The 20,498-nt window shown below is 38.6% G+C and overlaps 1 protein-coding gene across 3 annotated transcripts in view; it reads right to left on the bottom strand.

Annotated features, from left to right (window-relative positions):
* Positions 1 to 20,498, bottom strand: part of TBCK (TBC1 domain containing kinase) — a 209,617-nt gene that overhangs the window by 10,370 nt on the left and 178,749 nt on the right. The gene's annotated exons all lie outside the window — the stretch shown is intronic.

The following is a 20,498-nucleotide window of genomic DNA, read 5'->3' as shown; positions in this document are numbered from 1 at the left end:
ACTGGAATATAAAAGTATGAAGTCAACAGACACATGGAGTAACAGGCAAGTTTGGTTTTGGAGTGCAAAATGAAGCAGGGCAAAGGTTAACAGTTTTGCCAAGAGAATGCACTGGTCATAGCAAACACCCTCTTCCAACAACACAAGAGATGACTCTACACCAGGACATCACCAGATGGTCAATTCTGAGATCAGAATGATTATATTCCTTGCAGCCGAAGATGGAGAAGCTCTAAACAGTCAGCAAAAACAAGACCAGGAGCTGATTGTGGCTCAGATCATGAACTCCTTACTGCCAAATTCAGACTTAAATTGAAGAAAGTAGGGAAAACCACTAGACCATTCAGGTATGCTCTAAATCAAATCCCTTACAATTTACAGTGGAAGTGAGAAATAGATTCAAGGGATTAGATCTGATAGACAGAGTGTCTGAAGAACTATGGACATAAGTTTGTAACATTGTACAGGAGGTGGTGATCAAAACGACCCCCAAGAAAAAGAAATGCAAAAAAGCAAAATGGTTGTCTGGGGAGGCCTTACAAATAGCTGAGAAAAGAAGAGAAGCAAAAGCCAAGGGAACAGGAAAAATTTAACCATCTGAATGAAGAGTTCTAAAGAATAGCAAGGAGAGATAAGAACGCCTTCCTCAGTGATCAATGCAAAGAAATAGAGGAAAACAATAGAATGGGAAAGACTAGAGATCTCTTCAAGAAAATTAGAGATACCAAGGGAAGACTTCATGTAAAGATGGCACAATAAAGGACAGAAATGGTATGGACGTAACAGAAGCAGAAGAGGTTAAGAAGAGGTGACAAGAATACACAAAATATCTATACAAAAAAGATTTTAATGACCCAGATAACCATAATGGTATGATCACTCATCTAGAGCCAGACATCCTGGAATGTGAAGTCAAGTGGGCCTTAGGAAGCATCACTGAACAAAGCTAGTGGAAGTGATGGAATTCCAGTTGAGCTATTTCAAATCCTAAAAGATGATGCTGTAAAAGTGCTGAATTCAATATGCCAGCAAATTTGGAAAATGCAGCAGTGGCCACAGGACTGGAAAAGGCCAACTTTCATTCCAATCCCAAAGAAAGGCAATGACAAAGAATGTTCATACTGCCACACAACTGCACTCATCTCCCATGCTAGGAAAGTAACGCTCAAAATTCTCCAAGCCAGGCCTCAACAGTACGTGAACTTTGAACTTCCAGATGTTCAAGCTGGATTTAGAAAAGGCAGAGGAACCAGAGATCAAATTGCCAACAGCTGCTGGATCATCGAAAAAGCAAGAGAGTTCCAGAAAATATCTGCTTCTGCTTTATTGACTATGCCAAAGCCTTTGACTGTGTGGATCACAACAAACTGGAAAATTCTTAAAGAGATGGGAAGGAATACCAGACCAGCTTACCTGCCTCCTGAGAAATGTGTATGGAGGTCAAGAAGCAACAGTTAGAACTGGACATGGAACAACAGACTGGTTCCAAATAGGAAAAGGAGTATGTCAAGGCTGTATATTGTCACCCTGCTTATTTAACTTATATGCAGAGTACATCATACGAAATGCCAGGCTGGATGAAGCAGAAGCTGGAATCAAGATTGCCAGGAGAAGCATCAATAACCCCAGATATGCAGATGACACCACCCTTATAGCATAAAGCAAAGAAGAACTAAAGAGCCTCTCAATGAAAGTGAAAGAGGTAAGTGAAAAAGCTGGCTTAAAAGTCAACATTCAAAAAATGAAGATCATGACAACCAGTCCCATGACTTCATGGCAAATAGATGGGGAAACAATGGAAACAGAGACTTTATTTTGGGGGGCTCCAAAATCACTGCAGATGGTGACTGCAGTCATGAAATTAAAAGACGTTTGCTCCTTGGAAGAAAAGCTATGGCTAACCTAGATAGCATGTTTAAAAGCAGAGACATTACTCTGCTGACAAAAGTCTCTCTAGTTAAAGCAGTGTTTTTTCCAGTAGTCATGTATGGATGTGAGAGTAGGACCATAAAGAAAGCTGAGTGCCGAAGGATTGATGCTTTTGAACTGTGGTGTTGGAGAAGACTCTTGAGTATCCCTTGGAGTGCAAGGAAAGCAAAACAGTCAATCCTAAAAGAAATTAATCCTGAATATATACATTGGAAGGACTGATGCTGAAACTGAAGCTCCAATACTTTGGCTATCTGATGTGAAGATATGACTCATTTGAAAAGACCATGATGCTGGGAGAGATTGAAGGCAGGAGGAGAAGGGGATGACAGAGGATGAGATGGTTGGATGGCATCACTGACTCAATGGATATAAGTGTGAGTAAGCTCCAGGAGTTGGTGAAGGACAGGGAAGCCTGGTGTGCTGTAGTTCATGGAGTCTCAAAGAGTCGGACTTGACTGATCGACTGAAAAACAATGAATCCAATCACTTGCACTAAAGCAAATTTTTCTTATATATAAGATATTAATATTTTGTAATAGAGACAATGGATTTTTACAATTTCTTGACACAAATACAAGTTATATCTTTTAATGGTTTTTGACAATCTCCTTTCAGGCTATCAGCTGGACTTTGTCTCCTCTCCTAAAATAATACATTTATAAGTGGCACAGTGGTAATGAATCTGCCTGCAATGCAGGGGAATGTGGGTTTGATTTTAGGGTTAGGAAGATCCCCTGGAGAAGGAAATGGCAACTTTTGCCTGGGAAATTCCATGGATAGAGGAGCCTGGCAGGCTACAGTCCACAGAGTTGCAAACAGTTGGGCATGACTGAGTGAGTGAGCACACACAAAGAAAAGCCCTACATCTTTTTGTTTTGTATTGTAGAATATTAAGTGTTTATAACTGGAAGGCTTCTGTACATACCCATATAGTTTTTACTCTCCTTTGAATTCCAGTCTGAACCTCTAAATACTTGACTGACATTTTTTTATTCTGGTGTCCCATGAGCACTTCAAACACAGTATATCCCAACATCATTATATTCCTTCCAAACCTACTTTATTGTCTCTTCCTTATCTATTAAAGGTATCAGCAATCTCCCCAAAATCAAACCTGAAAACTTTAAGGTAATATTTTACTTAAAAAAATCAAAACTTCCTTTGGCTCCATATTCAATTAGGCACAAAACTGTGCTAGTTCTGTGATTTATCTTTGATCCATTCCCTCTTTTCCATTCCTCAGCTCATACTTCATTTTAGATCCCAATTACTCTTGAATTAGTCCCTCAGTGGTTCTTGCATTTTTAGTTCTTCCTGTTCCATTTTACCCAGTACCTTGCTGCTGCTGCTGCTACTGCTATTAAGTCACTTTAGTCATGTCCAACTCTGTGCAATCCCATAGATGGCAGCCCACCAGGCTCCCCCAGCCCTGGGATTCTCCAGGCAAGAACACTGGAGTGGGTTGCCATTTCCTTCTCCAATGCATGAAAGTGAAAAGTGAAAGTGAAGTCACTCAGTCGTGTCCGACTCTTCGAGATCCCATGGACTGCAGCCCACCAGGCTCCTCCGTCCTTGGGATTCTCCAGGCAAGAGTACTGGAGTGGGGTGCCATTGCCTTCTCTGCAGTACCCTGCTACCTACATGGTAACATTATGGAGGACCTTTAGGAAATCCAGTAATTGTTATATAGAGATATGTTCCTTCGTAGGGCTAGTGCCCTTCAGCAAGATCGGTGGATTTCTTACAAGGAATAGCTTGCTTATTTATAGTCAGTAAGGGCAATCTGTAGTACCTAAAAGTTCTTATTCAACGTTTCATTTTGGTAATATTAAGTCTAAAGTTTCTTTGAATTTTGAGAATGACAAAAGAAATTCATTTTAGACTTATACTTGCTTATTCTTTAGGTTAAAGGTTAATGAGAAGGTTGTCCTTTAGTATCTTAAATAAGGTAAAAGAAGATAGTGACAGGATGTTACCAGATGCCTTGAGTCACATAGTAATAGCAGGGAGGCCATTTCCTGAAATCTCTTGAAAGTTGCAGAGCTTTGGCTGTCAGTCTCAGAGAAGCGCCTCTGTTGTCTTTTCTGAACGGCTGTTTGAGCTTTGCTGACACCGGGGGCTTAAGAAACTGTTTAGACAGTGGGAGACGGCAAGCTTAAGGCAGGAGGTCAACTAAAGGTAGAATCTGGATAGAATCTGGCACTGAAATAGACTGGGAATACAGGAAGAGTGAAATTCTTTAACTGGTCTCTAGTTCTTGGTGTTTTAAAATTTCAATTTCTTTGGGAGCATGGGCAAAAGAGAGGGGAGACACTTAAAAATAACTTTTCAAATGATTTTCTAAACTATAGCTGAGAATGTTACTTTCCTTCTTTAAAATCTTTAATAGCTCCCCACTGCTAAAATGTAAACTCCCTAGCATAGCATTGAAGGCCTTCTATAACCAAATACCCCACCCATCTTTCCAGCCTTATCTGTAGTTAAAATGCTCTTCAGAGAAGCCCTGTGCTTTCTAATCAGCCTGTGTTATTTCCTTTGCCTGGAATGTTCCCGCCTGACTACGCCCTCCTCTCAACACTTTACCTTACTGAAATCCTACTGATAATTCAAGATCTAGGTCTATTATCACCTTCCCCATGAAACTTGAGGAATCCTTCACTTAACTTGAAGAAATTCCTTCCTTCTCACTGATTTTCTACAACTTTAACTATAAATCTCATAGCACATTGCATATTCTACTTTTGAGTTTTAATCAGTTGTACATGTGTTTTATCTTTTTAATTAGATTTTTTCACTTCATACATGTCTTATCTTAATTAGATTGCAAGTTTTGTATGGCCAAAGCCTGCCTTTCTCATTTCTGCTTCCTCATAATAGTTTCCACCCTGTAGATACTCAATGTTTGTTGTCCTAAACTAAACTTGTAGTTGATATTAGCATTTTTTTCTATCCTCTTTTTACCAATTTCTGTAAGTGCACAGTCTACTGCAAACTATTATTTTTAAGATGTTCATTCTTAACTTAGTCACTAATTTAACCATCAAATATGAATTGAGTGCTTGCTACCCGAAGGGCACTACGCTAGGGGCTGGGGGTGTGACCATGAATACAATGTAATCCCTGTCCTCAGTGAGCCTGGACTTCAGGAGGAGATGCAGGTAAGTGGACAGCTGACTACAATGCCTTTTGATAAATGCCTCACAGAACCATTATTTAAGGTGTACAAATTGTGCCTGACATGAGAGAACATGGAAAAGAGGTAAGTGAAGCATGAAATGTAGCCCCATCGTCTCCAATCCAAGTTTTGTGGCCTTACATGGTGCTGTGTTCCTAAATGAACACATTTATCTAATGCGCACAGAAATTCTGTATGTGGTCTCAATGCCACTGTAAGAGTAAGTAAAATATTTTCTATGAGCACTTGAAAAAGCTACTTAGTTCCACACTTGAGGAATTAAGAATGAATTCCATAAAGAAATGCTATATGAACAGCTTTTCAAGACAAAAGGGTGAACAGAAATAAGAATGCTTCAAATAGAGAGAAGTACAAAGAGACAGTATATAAGGAACTATGAGTAGTTTAATTATGTCTGGACTCTAAGAGCAGTGAGAGTGAGCTTGGAAAACAGAGTCCAGTTCAAGAAAGGCCTTATAAACTCTGATTAGAGTTTGAATTTTGATGGCAATGGGAAGTCATACAGGCATTCTGACAATGATCAGGTATCATTCACAAATCTCATTGGTTGTAGGGTGGAGCTGGGGGAAGAAGGTTGCTTGCAGGTAAGGACAGTGGGAAACGGTAGTAGGTTAGGCATGAGATATTGATCTCAGTGAAGACAGTTTGGAAATGAATATGAGAGAATTTCAGACCTACTTAACAGGATGATAAGACAAATAGTAATTTTCCATAAAGTTTATTCCACCAGCAAAGAAGGAGGGAAAATTCACTATTTCAATCAAATAGGCTGGGTGGTATGGAGGAAGGTGTAGGAACTTTGTAGCTGGACAGCACAGAGTTTGAATCAGGGTTCTGTTAATACCACTGGTTAGCTGTGGGATCTTAGGTGAGTCACTTAGCCTTTTGGCCTTAGTTTCTTCATCTGTTAAATCTGTAATAATTATACACTTTACTAGCGTATTTAAAGTGTTGAGAGGTTTAAATTCGATATTATATATGTAAGTGTTTGATTCATACTAAATAGTCTCTATAAAGCTAGTTTCCTCCTTTTCTCCTCTTTCCTTTCCCCAAGTGATCCTTTAATAGGAAAGCCATTTACAACATTCTGCAATTGAACAGATTCAAACTTAAAAGACCAGAGTTCTTCCCATATGGAACGTAATATAGGGCTTCCAGTGTAAATGGTGAACTGTTTATGTTGGAGCAGTAATTTATACTAGTGACTCTTATAGTTTACTGGGTCACATATAGTTTTGGCAATCAGAAGAAAGCTTATGAACCTATTCTCTGAAAAAATATATCATACAGCACATACGTATATAACACTTGGAACAAATTTTTAATTAATTCAAAGAATTTCTAAAACTCATATGAATTCTAGGTTAAAAATTTTCTTTTACATTAATTCATTTAATTAAAAAATTTATGATAGCTAATAGTGACCTAGTATTTATGCATAAGTCAAACTGGGATCTTTCTACAGATTTACAGATTAGTGTTTAAAAACAGCTTATACTTTCAAATAAGTTTTCTTAAGAATGGCTATGTGGAAATTTTCTGAAAAGCTGACATTAAAGAAATAGGAGAAACCATTTTGGATATGACATAAAAGTTTGTTTTTATGACATAAAAGCATACTGGCTCACATTAGAGGATAAGCCTCTTTTGATAAAATTCCATCATCTAATACCATTAATGTATCAGGAGCGCTAATGAGTTCTGTGGCACATTTTCCTATGATCTGCAATACTGAGGACGAGAATTTCAGCAACAATCATTTATCCACTTCTGTTTATACTAGACAACTGAGAACGGTAAACCCATACTGTGTCCAAGGCACCAGTCGTATTACACACAGTATACCATGCTCTGAAAAGGATGTACACAATAAGAACTCAGATTCAAAAGCGAGGCTGTGATGGATGGACCACGGCCAAACCCCAAACTTTGTAGGTCAAGAGGGAGGGTGAGTATGGTTATTTTCTCATTCAGCCACAAACATTCCTGTGGTAAGGAATAATTAATTAAATGGCAGGCTATGGAGACCAGGTTTAGGTATACAGAATAACACATATTAAGACAAAATAACTTTTGTCCAGTGACAGGTCATGAATATAGCGCCAGAGATCACAAGATTCAGATAATGACTTGGAAGTTTTTTTTCTGGAAATTGTAAATGAGCTCCCTCTGTTTTTTAAAAAATTGCTTATACACATAATACATCTAATAAACATGTTACAAAACCAAAGTCTGGGTTAGGTGTTTTAGGGTTCCCGTTACTGCAACTCCTACATTGCTTTTCAATTCACACAATTTTTGAAAGGTTATAAGAATAGGGATTCTCAGGACAGGTTTTATTTTAGTTTATGGGCTTTTAAAAGTAAATTATCCTCCATTGCTTAACAAATGTAAAGTTATATAGAAGAGTTTTCACTGTTACTCTTAAGCCTCATATGATGTCTAGTGTCTTCAAGTTGCATTAATATCTAAACTCTTTCCTTATAATCTGATATAAACCCACAGACCAAAAAATTTGCTGACAAAAAGGCAAGGAAAAGGTCAGGAGAAAAGCCAAGTTCAACCATAACCAGTGCTTACAGTTCTAACAAGACCAAGAAAGAATTCCTTACATATTTGGAACTTATAAAGGAGATTCACTTCCTATTATCAAAATGCCTAAGGTACAATTATAAAGAGACCTAATGTATTTTTTGACAGAACGTTTCATACAAAGTAAAGGTATTATATTAATTGGACAAACTAGACAGATACTATCAGGAGCTAGAGAAATTTACTATATGGATAAGACATACGCTGAATTGGTTTAAGGAGTTTTCAGAATTGTTTGGTCCCCTTTGAACACTCACTTGGAGGAGGACAATCTCAAATGCCTGAGGCCAAAAGCTAAGGGAAGAGCTTGAGCAGAGAAGGAAGAAAGGAGACGGAGCTAGAGAAAAATGGAAAAGGCAAGGGCTACTAGTGATTATCTCAGTATCACAAATCTTGGTTTAGTTTGGTTAAGGGATCCAGGAAGTAGTGGGGTGGGACTGGAGGGCAGGAGCCTCCTATTACTGCAATACAAATTAACTTCCAATCTGACATGGGAAGGTCAAATAACCTTGGCCTCCAGGGGACTATAAATGAACACAACTGGAGAATCATCTTATTTTTAAAAATAGTTGCAACAGTATGCCTTGCTTATTATAAATCTGCTTATTTTCACTTGAAAACAAATGCCATATTCTAAATTTAATCCTTACATGCCAAGGATAGAAAACATCAGCTACACACAATGTTTAGTCATAGAATTGCCACAAAAATCATCTCTTGTCTAGGCTTCTGAATCAAATGCTATTCAGAAGTGTTTGTTTTGGTTTTAAAGAAAAGAATAATAACACACATGGCTTATTACTGAAGATGGCTCTTATGTTCTCAGATGAATATTTCTTCTGATGACAAAAGAAAAGCACTGATTTCATGCCAAGAGGATATCCAAAGGGTTGTTGACAAGTCAAAGTGAAACACAAAGATTCCTTCAATTTCTTTCTTAGATAACTTTTCGATGTGATACACTAGCAGTGATGAAATCTTTGTGGTCTTATAACCACTAAATATAACCTAGACAAAGAGTAATTATTTTTAGAGTTTCATGTGTTTCAGTGACTAACATAGTAATATGATGTACTGTTGAAAGGACTCAGTGAAAGTAAACACTGACTGGAGTTTCATTTTGCTCTGGTCAGTATTGTTGGCCATTTTTCTGTCTGAGACCTATCACTAGCTCGAGTTGGATCCCACTGTATTATTTTCCCACAAGGGAAAAAAGGAAACCCAGTAACATTTTAAAGCATGCTGTTGTGCTAAGTCATCATTGTTGCTAAACATTATTATGTACTTCTAGGAAAGAAGTGGATTCACCATGATGTTTTGTCAAGCTAAGATGTATACGACTTTGACCTTAGGCTGGGGGTAGGACAGTGTGAGTAATGACTGCTAAGAGAATCAAAACAAATCATACATCTGTCCATGAAGGAATGATGCTAAAGCTGAAACTCCAGTACTCTGGCCACCTCATGGGAAGAGTTGACTCATTGGAAAAGACTCTGATGCTGGGAGGGATTGGGGTCAGGAGGAGAAGGGGACAACAGAGGATGAGATGGCTGGATGGCATCACTGACTCGATGGACATGAGTTTGAGTGAACTCCAGGAGATGGTGATGGACAGGGAGGCCTGGAATGCTGCGATTCATGGGGTCACAAAGAGTCAGACACGACTGAGAGACTGAACTGAACTGAACTGAATATTTGATTAGTGCTTAAAATAAAAATTTCTGTTAAAATTGAGTAATCCACTCTAGGATATAACAATGAACTTTCCTGAGTTCAGTTAATCCAGGATATGGATGGTAGACTATTTCTGCCTCTCCCTACTGATTTGAAAAGCTATTGCCTTAATTCTCAGATTTATATACTTGCTCTCTGAGATTAATTCAGCATGTTTCCTTGCATACCCAGGGAATCTAATTCTAGTTTAACAATCGAAGATGCAGTTTCTCATGTGAGTTTCAAAGACATGATTATTTCTGCAAGAAGACAAGAGTGAGACCTTGCCACATTTTTCATTTAAATGTGCCACAAAGCTTGAATTGTCTTTACCCTTCTTTTCATACAGGGGTCTTCCTACTCCCATAGCGACAGATGCAGCCTGTTAACGCCTGGCTTGTCAAATGCTTGCTGACTATACAGCAGCAAGGATCAGCACAAAATCTGATCCCACTCTTGAACAGTACTATACATTTCAGAGACTAGGGATTCCACTCACTGGAGACTATCTGAATTTCCTTGATGCTGGCATAACTTTGTTCACAAAATATCTGGAAATGCTTGATTCTATCATGGTTCACTGCTTTATTGAACCTGAAGGTTAAGGTGAATTAAAGATTACTGACAAGTGAGATTTAATAGGACTTAATTCTGGTATGCAGAAGCCTCTACCTAGAATACTAATTAAGCTAAGATCTTTGTAGTCCTTCTTTTTTGTCCTATTCTGAGGGGGGCGGGGGTGAAGAGTAATGTTTTATCTAGAGTAGAAATGTCAGATTCTAAAAGTTTTTTGATGTATTTAATGTGGGAGCAAGGTCAAAAACAAAAGCCTTATGAAGTGGTAATTGTAAAGAAGCTATCTCATAGAAAAAGTTGCTAATCAGTTGTAATTACAGGAAACAGTTCATGAATACATAATTAAAATGGAATCATATATCTCTGATTATAGTTTCCCAGGTACATGAATAAGTGATGTTTCTCAGATCTCTTCTGTCTCCTGTGTGATTTTAGACAATACATTCAATACATCTGGTCACTGTAGAGTACTTCCTTCATACCTGTATTACAAAAAATACCCTAGTCCTAATTGCTATGTCAAATGAGTGATTTAATACTATCATATTCTAGATAAGTGGTTCACTTATTTTCTCTTGCAGTTGTTCAATGATATTTTGCTAGTTGTAAATCCACTATTGAGAGATTTTTCTTTTACTGAACTATACTTGATTTCATTTGATGAATTTTCAGTCTAACTTTATTACTAGGTTTTAACGGCAGATGTAAAACTAGAAAAATTATAATCAGTGCCTACTGTTTTGCAAACAGAAAGTTCCCAAGTCCAAATCATAAACATTTTGTGTTTGACATAAAATCATAAACATCTGCAAAGATAATTTGTAACCATACTAACTAGAATTGGTACCTCTGCTTTCTTTTCACAGCACTCAACTATGGCTTTCTTAATCTTTTCAAAACAGGACTGTGCCAGTTGCAGTGCATTGATTTCAGCTTAGAAGAAAAGCTGCTACTTGTTTAGAAATCACTGTTTTGGTTTTGATACACACAGAGGAAAAATATTAGACCTGATCAGAACAGCTTTTATGAAAATCCTCACTATTGTTTGACCAAAAATTGTAGGGCTCCATACGAACTGGGGACAGTGGGGGTATCCTGAAGATATCAAACTCTAGAACTTAAAATCAATATAAAAAATTTATAACATAAAATTTTCCATCTTAACCATCTTAGGTGTACAATTCAGTGGTATTAAGTATATTCACAATGTTGTATAACTATAACTGTAATAGGGAAGAGTCTATTTTGACTATTCCACACTAGATCTGTTTCTTTGGCTGCTTTTGTTATTACAATCACACATAATGGCCTGCCTCAGAGAATCCTGCCCCTCTGCCTGACTGTTAAGCTGAAGTGCCTTTGTTCAGAACCTTGTCCACCTGCAGATGGCAGGAAAGAAGAAATTAACACGTCTCCCAGCCTGAGGCTTGCCATTTTAGGAGATACTTAGAAGATTAAATGGCCTTTTTACTTTGCTTTCTCACCTCCTCCTATTTTTTATCCATAAAAGAACCTGGCATCCAGACCCCAACAAGATGGTTATTTTGACACATTAGTCTGCCATCTACTTGGTCAGCTGGCTTTCTGAATAAAGTAGTATTCCTTGCCTTAACACTTCATCTCTCGGATTCACTGACCTCTCGTGCAGTGAGCAGAGCAAGCTTGGACTGAGTAACATGACCATTGGTTATTTCCATTTTTTTTTTTTTTAAATCATTAATGGGAAACCCTGTACCCATTGAGAAACCTATATGCAGGTTAGGAAGCAACAGTTAGAACTGGATATGGAACAACAGACTGGTTCCAAATAGGAAAAGGAGTACGTGAAGGCTGTATATTGTCACCCTGCTTATTTAACTTCTGTGCGGAGTACATCATGAGAAACGCTGGGCTGGAAGAAGCACAAGCTGGAATCAAGATTGCCAGGAGAAATATCAATAACCTTAGATATGCAGATGACATGATCCTTATGGCAGAAAGTGAAGAGGAACTAAAAAGCCTCTTGATGAAAGTGAAAGAGGAGAGTGAAAAAGTTGGCTTAAAGCTCAACATTCAGAAAACTAAGATCATTGCATCTGGTCCCATCACTTCATGGGAAATAGATGGGGAAACAGTGGAAACAGTGTTAGACTTTATTTTTTTTGGAATCATAAAATTCCATAAAACACATAAAATTATCTTTTATGTGTTTGTCTTCTTTACACTGTTTTGAAGGCTCATGGCAAATAGATGGGGAAACAATGGAAACAGTGAGAGACTTTATTTTTTGGGGCTCCAAAATCACTGCAGATGGTGACTGTAGCCATGAAATTAAAAGATGCTTGCTCCTTGGAAGAAAAGCTATGACCAATCTAGACAGCATATTAAAAAGCAGAGACATTACTTTGCCACCAAAGGTCCATCTAGTCAAAGCTATGGTTTTTCTAGTAGTCATGTATGGATGTGAGAGCTGGACTGTAAAGAAAGCTGAGTGCCAAAAAATTGATGCTTTTGAATTGTGGTGTTGGAGAAGACCCTTGAGAGTCCCTTGGACTGCAAGGAGATCACACCTGTCAATCCTAAAGGAAATCAGTCCTGAATATTCATTGGAAGGACTGATGCTGAAGCTGAAACCCCAATACTTTGGGCACCTGATGTGAAGAACTGACTCACTGGAAAAGACCCTGATGCTGGGAAAGATAGAAGGTGGGAAGAGAAGAAGACGACAGAGAATGAGATGGTTGGATAGCATCACTGACACGATGGACATAAGTTTGAGTAAACTCTGGGAGTTGGTGATGGACAGGGAAGCCTGGTGTGCTGAAGCCCATGGGGTTGCAAAGAGTTGGACACGACTGACTGAACCAAACTGAAGGCTCATCCATGTTGTAATGTGTATCAGAACTTCATTCCAAAGTACATTATATGTATATACCACACTTTGTTTATTCATTCATGTCTTGAGGGACACTTGGGTTGTTTCTACTTTTGGACATCATAAATAATGCTGCTATGAAAACTGGCATACAAGTATCCTGTTTAAGTCCATGTTTTCCATTCTTTTGGGTATTTACCTAGGAGTGGAATTGCTTATTATATGGTCATTCTATGTTTACATTTTGAAGGAACTGCCAAACTATTAAACTGTTTTCTACATAAGCTACATTACTCTACATTCCCCCCGCCCCTCCAAGCCATGCACCTGGGTTCCAGTTCTCCAAGTTCTTGCCAACATTTGGGTGCAAAGTGGTATTTCACTGTGTCTTTGATTTGCATTTCCCTACACAGAGGATGAGATGGTTGGATGGTATCACTGACTCAATGGACATGTGTTTGGGTAGACTCTGGGAGTTGGTGATGGACAGGGAGGCCTGGTGTGCTGTGGCTCATGGGGTCACAAAGAGTCGGACATGACTGAGTGAGTGAACTGAACTGGATGACAAATGGTGTCAGGTATCTTTTCATGTGCTTATGGCCATTTGTATATCTTCTCTGGAGAAATGTCTAAAATGTCCCCAAATTTGTAAACTTAAAAATTTGATTGCCTTCTTTTGTTGAGTTGTAGGAATTGTTAGTGAACAGAAATATAACTAATGTTTGTGGGTTGACTTTGTATTCCAGTAATAATCCTTTATAGATACATAATTTACAAATACTTTGTCCTATTTTGTGGGTGGCAAGGATTGTTGGCCACCATGAGAAGCAGGAAAAGGTGAAGAAAGATTCAACCCACAGCCTCAGAGGGAACATGGCTGACACCTTGATTTCAGTACTCTTGCCTGGAAAATCCCATGGACGGAGGAGCCTGGTAGGCTTCAGTCCATGAGGTCGCTAAGAGTCAGACATGACTGAGCGACTTCACTTTCACTTTTCACTTTTATGCATTGGAGAAGGAAATGGCAACCCACTCCAGTATTCTTGCCTGGAGAACCCCAGGGATGGGGGAGTCTGGTGGGCTGCTGTCTATGGGGTCCCACAGAGTTGGACACTACTGAAGCGACTTAGCAGCAGCAGCAGCAGCAGCAGCAGCAGCAGCATATTGAAAAGCAGAGACATTACTTTGCCAACAAAGGTCCATCTAGTCAAGGCTATGGTTTTTCCAGTGGTCATGTGAGAGTTGGACTGTGAAGAAAGCTGAGCGCCGAAGAATTGATGCTTTTGAACTGTGGTGTTGGAGAATACTCTTGAGAGTCCCTTGGACTGCAAGGAGATCCAACCAGTCCATTCTAAAGGAGATCAGCCCTGGGATTTCTTTGGAAGGAATGATGCTAAAGCTGAAACTCCAGTACTTTGGCCACCTCATGTGAAGAGTTAACTCATTGGAAGACTCTGATGCTGGGAGGGATTGGGGGCAGGAGGAAAAGGGGACGACAGAGGATGAGATGGCTGGATGGCATCACTGACTCGATGGACGTGAGTCTGAGTGAACGCCGGGAGTTGGTGATGGACAGGGATGTCTGGCGTGCTGCGATTCATGGGGTCGCAAAGAGTTGGACACGACTGAGCGACTGAACTGAGCATCTAGAACTATATTGTATTAAGCCACCCAGTTTCTATTATTTTTCATATCCTAGGAAACTAATGTATGTTCATTTTTGATACCTTTTATTTCTTTTTCTTGCCTAATTGCTCTGGTGAGAATTAACACAAATCCTTCTCAAACCCTTCCAACAAACTGAACACGAGAGGACCCTTCTTAACTCATGCTACAAATCAGCACCATTCTCCTGTCAAAGTCAAACAAAATCATTGCAAGAAAAGAAAAGTACAGACAAAAACCCTTGATGACTATTGATGTAAAAACTTCAACAAAATACTGGCAAACTGAATTCAGGAGGCTCCTGAAAGGATTATGTACCATGACCAAATGGAATTTACACTAGGAATGCAAGGATACTTAAATATATGGATATCAATGTGGATAACAATACCACATTCATAGAAGAAAGGGAAAAATCATAATTACAATTATCTCCACTGATGCAGAAAAAACATTTAATAAAATTCAATACCATTCAATGATAAAATACTCAATAAACTTAAATAGAAGAGAATCTCCTTAATGTGACAAAAGCGACGTATGAAAAAAATCCAACTAACATCATATTCAATGGTCAAAGACCGAAAGCTGTTTCCCTAAGATCAGGAAGAAGACACGGATGCCTGCTCTTGCCATTCTATTAAAAAAAGTATAGAATCTACTTTTTTTCCAATGTTTCTGTGGAAGAATGGGAGATTAGCACTGCTCACTCTGCCATTTTGCTGCTGTTACTTGCAAACTCTAGAACTTTTATACTATTATCATATATAAAATAGTACTTACCAAATTCACATTTGGTATTATATGCAAATTATATAGTACTGGAAAATAAAATTAATAGCTGAAATTAATTGAGTGTTTACTATTATCAGGCTGTGTACTGAACCCCTTATTGCCTAATCTGCAATCTTTTCAACAATGCCATGAGGTAGGTATTATTTTCCCCATCTTATAAAGGAATCAATGGTGACTTAGGGAGGTTAAACCATCTGCATAGTTTAACAGCTAGTAAGAAAGAGAACAGAGCAGCTAATATAGTCTGACTAAAAAATCATACATTTAAATAGCATCCTTATAACAGTCAGGGTTCCAACAAACCCTCAGGATAAATTGAGGGATTTTAACTCACAGTGAGATTAATTACAACATTATGGAATGTAAGAGAACCATATAGGATGATGTAGTAACCCTGCAACTACCAAAAAGCAGAGCTGTTGCCGCCCCTAAAGCTAATGGGACCAGGGGCTGGAAAGTGAGTATAGAGAAGGTTTATTGTAAAGAAGCATTAACCTTTAGTAGAGGAACACTGTAAAACTGAGACAACTTTGAAAGGAGAAACCAGGGGGATAAATATCCTGACCTCGCTCCCTCCCAAAATTTGTCAGAGGTCCCCATTAGCTCAATAACTGGAAGCCAGAAGACATGCAAGTCTGCCATCTTGAACAGAGAGCAGCGTGAAGAACTGTGGAGAATGGATCTATGATGGGAGGTAAGGTAAGTAAAAGATATCTAGTACCATGGATACATAGTAGAATTCTAGCAAATATGCTTTAAGTTGAGATGCCTCCAACTTAGAGGAGGGTGAGGGGAAAGGAAGCATTAGTAAAGTCATACAGATCTGTACAGCAGACAAAAAAATGATGGAACAATACAAGCAAAAGGATATCAAAAGTTCTCTTTAGCTCCAAGATGAAAAAAATTATTAAAAGTACATCTGTGGACAAAAGAATGTCATTAGCCATTTCAATAAACCAAGGGTGTTGCAGCCATAAAACCATCAACCACTGTAGAAGTCCCTGATGGTGTATGGTGAAGGCAATTACAGATGGAGAAAAACAGGATACTGGCCCTAGATAGTTAAGATGTATATCAAAGGAATAATTTCAATAAGCCCAGACTCTTGCATCTTGCCACACATAGAAAGGTACTAAAATCATTAGTACCACTGAGATGCCTGTTTTTGTGATCAGCAGTAATCTTTTGATGTTTGACTATATTTTTTTTCCCCCCTCAGCAAAAATGCTATATCCTGGCTCCTCCCTTCCCTCTTTGGAACATTCCCTAAGAGCTGAGAGGCTGTATCTCCAGCTTAAGTTCTCACTAAGTCTGCTGAATAAAACATGCTTCTCAAATTTTAGATTGTGCTTTTTTTTAGTTGACACATCTCTATACAAATATTTAAAACTGTTGCTCAAAAATTACTTTCTGACATTGGATTGAAGCATTAATAGCCAAGCATACAATCTGTTCAGTCACTTATGTGCAAGTATGAATAATCATGTAGAGTCTGAGGAAGAAGGAACTACTATGATAGCATCTGGTTTCTGATAAGGAAGACACTGGCTGATTTGTCAGGAATGTGATGGCTCTTTGTATACCATTATTGTCATATATTCTTATTGCTTCATCTAAATAGTCTTGCTTCCAGATTTCCTTCATTTGTCGAACTTTTAAATTTATTCGCACTGTGACACATGCATTTCACAACATGACATATGATCTATAGTTTATTATTTAATGAAAGAAAGAGTTACCCACTTATTTGTATATATTTTTTGACCTTTATGATAAAGTAAACTTAGAACAAACATAAATCTAGAGATTAATACAATGAGTGGGATGTTGGGATGCATTTGACATATTTAAGAAGATTCAGTTATTCAGGTCCACTTGATACCATCTTTCAAATGGTTAATGCTTTCTGAAAGTACAGCCTTAAGATTGTTAGCACTTAGTGCATAATTGGGAGGAGCTATTGTGATCCATGAAAAATCAGAACAAGTCTATTTTGAAAAAACAGGATAAATGGCTGCATTCAGACTCAAAAGCCTTACTTGCTCACTAAGTTAGGAGTATGGGCTTAGAGTCATATAGACCCATGTTTCAGTCCTGGCTCTGACACCAGCAAATTAGATAAACTCCAAATCTAAGTTTTCCTTGTACATAAAATGTGTAAATAATGCCTCCCTCATAGAATTGTTGATCACTCACCTAGAGCCAGACATCCTGGACTGTGAAGTCAAGTGGGCCTTAGGAAGCATCACTACGAACAAAGCTAATGGAGGTGATGGAATTCCAGTTGAGCTATTTCAAATCCTGAAAGATGACACTGTGAAAGTGCTGCACTCAATATGCCAGCAAATTTGGAAAACTCAGCAGTAGCCACAGGATTGGAAAAGGTCAGTTTTCATTCCAATCCCAAAGAAACACAATGCCAAAGAATGCTCAAACTACCACACAATTGTACTCATCTCACACACTAGTAAAAGTAATGCTTAAAATTCTCCAAGCCAGGCTTCAGCAATACATGAACCGTGAACTTCCCGATATTTAAGGTGGTTTTAGAAAAGGCAGAGGAACCAGAGATGAAATTCCCAACATCTGCTGGATCATCAAAAAAGCAAGAGACTTCCAGAAAAACATCTATTTCTGCTTTATTGACTATGCCAAAGCCTTTGACTGTGTGGATCACAATAAAACTGTGGAAAATTCTGAAAGAGATGGGAATATCAGACCACCTGACCTGCCTCTTGAGAAACCAGTATACAGGTCAGGAAGCAACAGTTAGAACTGGACATGGAACAACAGACTGGTTCCAAATAGGAAAAGGAGTACGTCAAGGCTGTATATCGGAGAAGGCAATGGCACCCCACTCCAGTACTCTTGCCTGGAAAATCCCATGGATGGAGGAGCCTGGTGGGCTGCAGTCCATGGGGTCGCTAGGAGTCAGACACGACTGAGCGACTTCACTTTCACTTTTCACTTTCATGCGCTGGAGAAGGAAAGGGCAACCCACTCCAGTATTCTTGCCTGGAGAATCCCAGGGACGGGGGAGCCTGGTGGGCTGCCGTCTATGGGGTTGCCGAGAGTTGGACACGACTGAAGCGACTTAGCAGCAGCAGCAGCAAGGCTGTATATCGTCACCCTGCTTATTTAACTTATATGCAGAGTACATCATGAGAAATGCTGGGCTGGAGGAAGCACAAGCTGGAATCAAGATTGCCGGGAAAAATATCAATAACTTCAGATATGCGGATGATACCAACTTTATGGCAGAAAGTGAAGAAGAACTAAAAAGCCTCTTGATGAAAGTGAAAGAGGAGAGTGAAAAGGTTGGCTTAAAGCTCAAAATTCAGAAAACTAAGATCATGGCATCTGGTCCCATCACTTCATGGGAAATAGATGGCGAAACAGTGGAAACAGTAGCTGACTTTATTTTTTTGGGCTCCAAAATCACTGCAGATGGTAATTGCAGCCATGAAACCAAAAGATGCTTACTCCTTGGAAGGAAAGCTATGACCAACCTAGACAGCATATTAAAAAGCAGACATTACTTTGCCAACAAAGGTCTATCTAGTCAAGGCTATGGTTTTTCCAGTGGTCATGTATAGATATGAGAGTTGGACTATAAAGCTGAGCGCCGAAGAATTGATGTTTTTGAACTGTGGTGTTGGAGAAGACTCTTGAGAGTCCCTCGGACTGCAAGGAGATCCAACCAGTCCATTCTAAAGGAGATCAGTCCTGGGTGTTCATTGGAAGGACTGATGTTGAAGCTGAAACTCCAGTATTTTGGCCACCTGATGTGAAGAGCTGACTCATTTGAAAAGACCCTGATGCTGGGAAAGATTGAGGGCAGGAGGAGAAGGGGACAACAGAGGATGAGATGGCTGGATGGCATCACTAACTCAGTGGTCATGGGTTTGGGTGGACTTCCGGAGTTGGTGATGGACAGGGAGGCCTGGTGTGCTGCGGTTCATGGGGTTGCAAAGAGTCGGACATGACTGAGCGACTGAACTGAACTGATAGAATTGTTATGAAGAATAAAAAGAGATAACATATAGAAGTACTTGTCACAGTGCCAAGCACACAATCACCAGGCAGTAATTGGGATGATTATCACTGTTAACATTTCTTCCTGACAGTTTCCTTGGCAATCCAGTGGTTAAGACTCTATGCTTTCATTGTAGGGTGTGTGAGTTATACCCTTGGTCAGGGAATTAAAATTCTGCATGCCTCATGGTGCAGTCAAAATATAAAATAATTTTTTAAAGTCCAGCTCATTTGGAGTAATAAAAAACAACTCTTCCTAAGGCTGTGTATTATGTGCCACCCAGAAATAAGTGATTCTGAATACTATTTCTGTGAGTTGAATGTATTGATATGCATTGTAATGGAAAATGGATATTTTTCATTGGAGTGATATTGCAATATGGATTAATGTAACAGCAGCAGTATTGTGGTAATAATAGTAATAATAAAAGCCGATTTACATAAAAATAATTGAGATACCAAGGCTTTAGTTCTAAAATCTTCTCAGTTACTTATTAAAATTGCACATTAGTCATTTACTATACTGACTTTCTCTGAAATAGGTAAATTTAGATTCCCTATCAGGTGCTAAATACAGTGACATAAAAGAGAGATGAATAATTTAAGACTTACATAGCTAATATCCACTCAGATATTTCTTTAGTTTTGTCAATTAAGCTTTTTTTTAACCAAGGATGACTTTAATTTAGTGTCAAAAGCCAATACTTCTGAAACAAGATTATTAGATGCTTAAAACAGCCTATGACAATAGTCTTAAAGTTCTCACTTGACTACATTTCCATAGATATCCTTTCTGGATTATTCAACTTATTTGCATAAGCTATCTTCAGAGAGCAAACTATCTCTGCTACTTTTTCAGGAGCAGATTCTTCTGTCCTTTTAGAAAAAGGGCCTGTCCTGGTTCACTGTTGCCTACATCTAGATATGTCATTTTAAAAGCCGCTTTATAGAGCTCTGATTGACATACAATAACTTATACATATTCAAAGTGTACATTTTAATGTTTGACTGAGGGATTTGTAAATAAGTACATTTGGCTCTCATAGTCCAGATAGCCTCTAACTTGTCTTTTATGAAAAGTAAAGGTTGATGTTTGGTAGAAACCAACACAATACTGTAAAGCAATTATCCTTCAATTAA

Source organism: Bos mutus, chromosome 6 (genome assembly GCF_027580195.1).
Source record: "Bos mutus isolate GX-2022 chromosome 6, NWIPB_WYAK_1.1, whole genome shotgun sequence".
Lineage (NCBI taxonomy): Eukaryota > Metazoa > Chordata > Mammalia > Artiodactyla > Bovidae > Bos > Bos mutus.
This window is presented reverse-complemented; position numbering and strand designations above follow the sequence as displayed.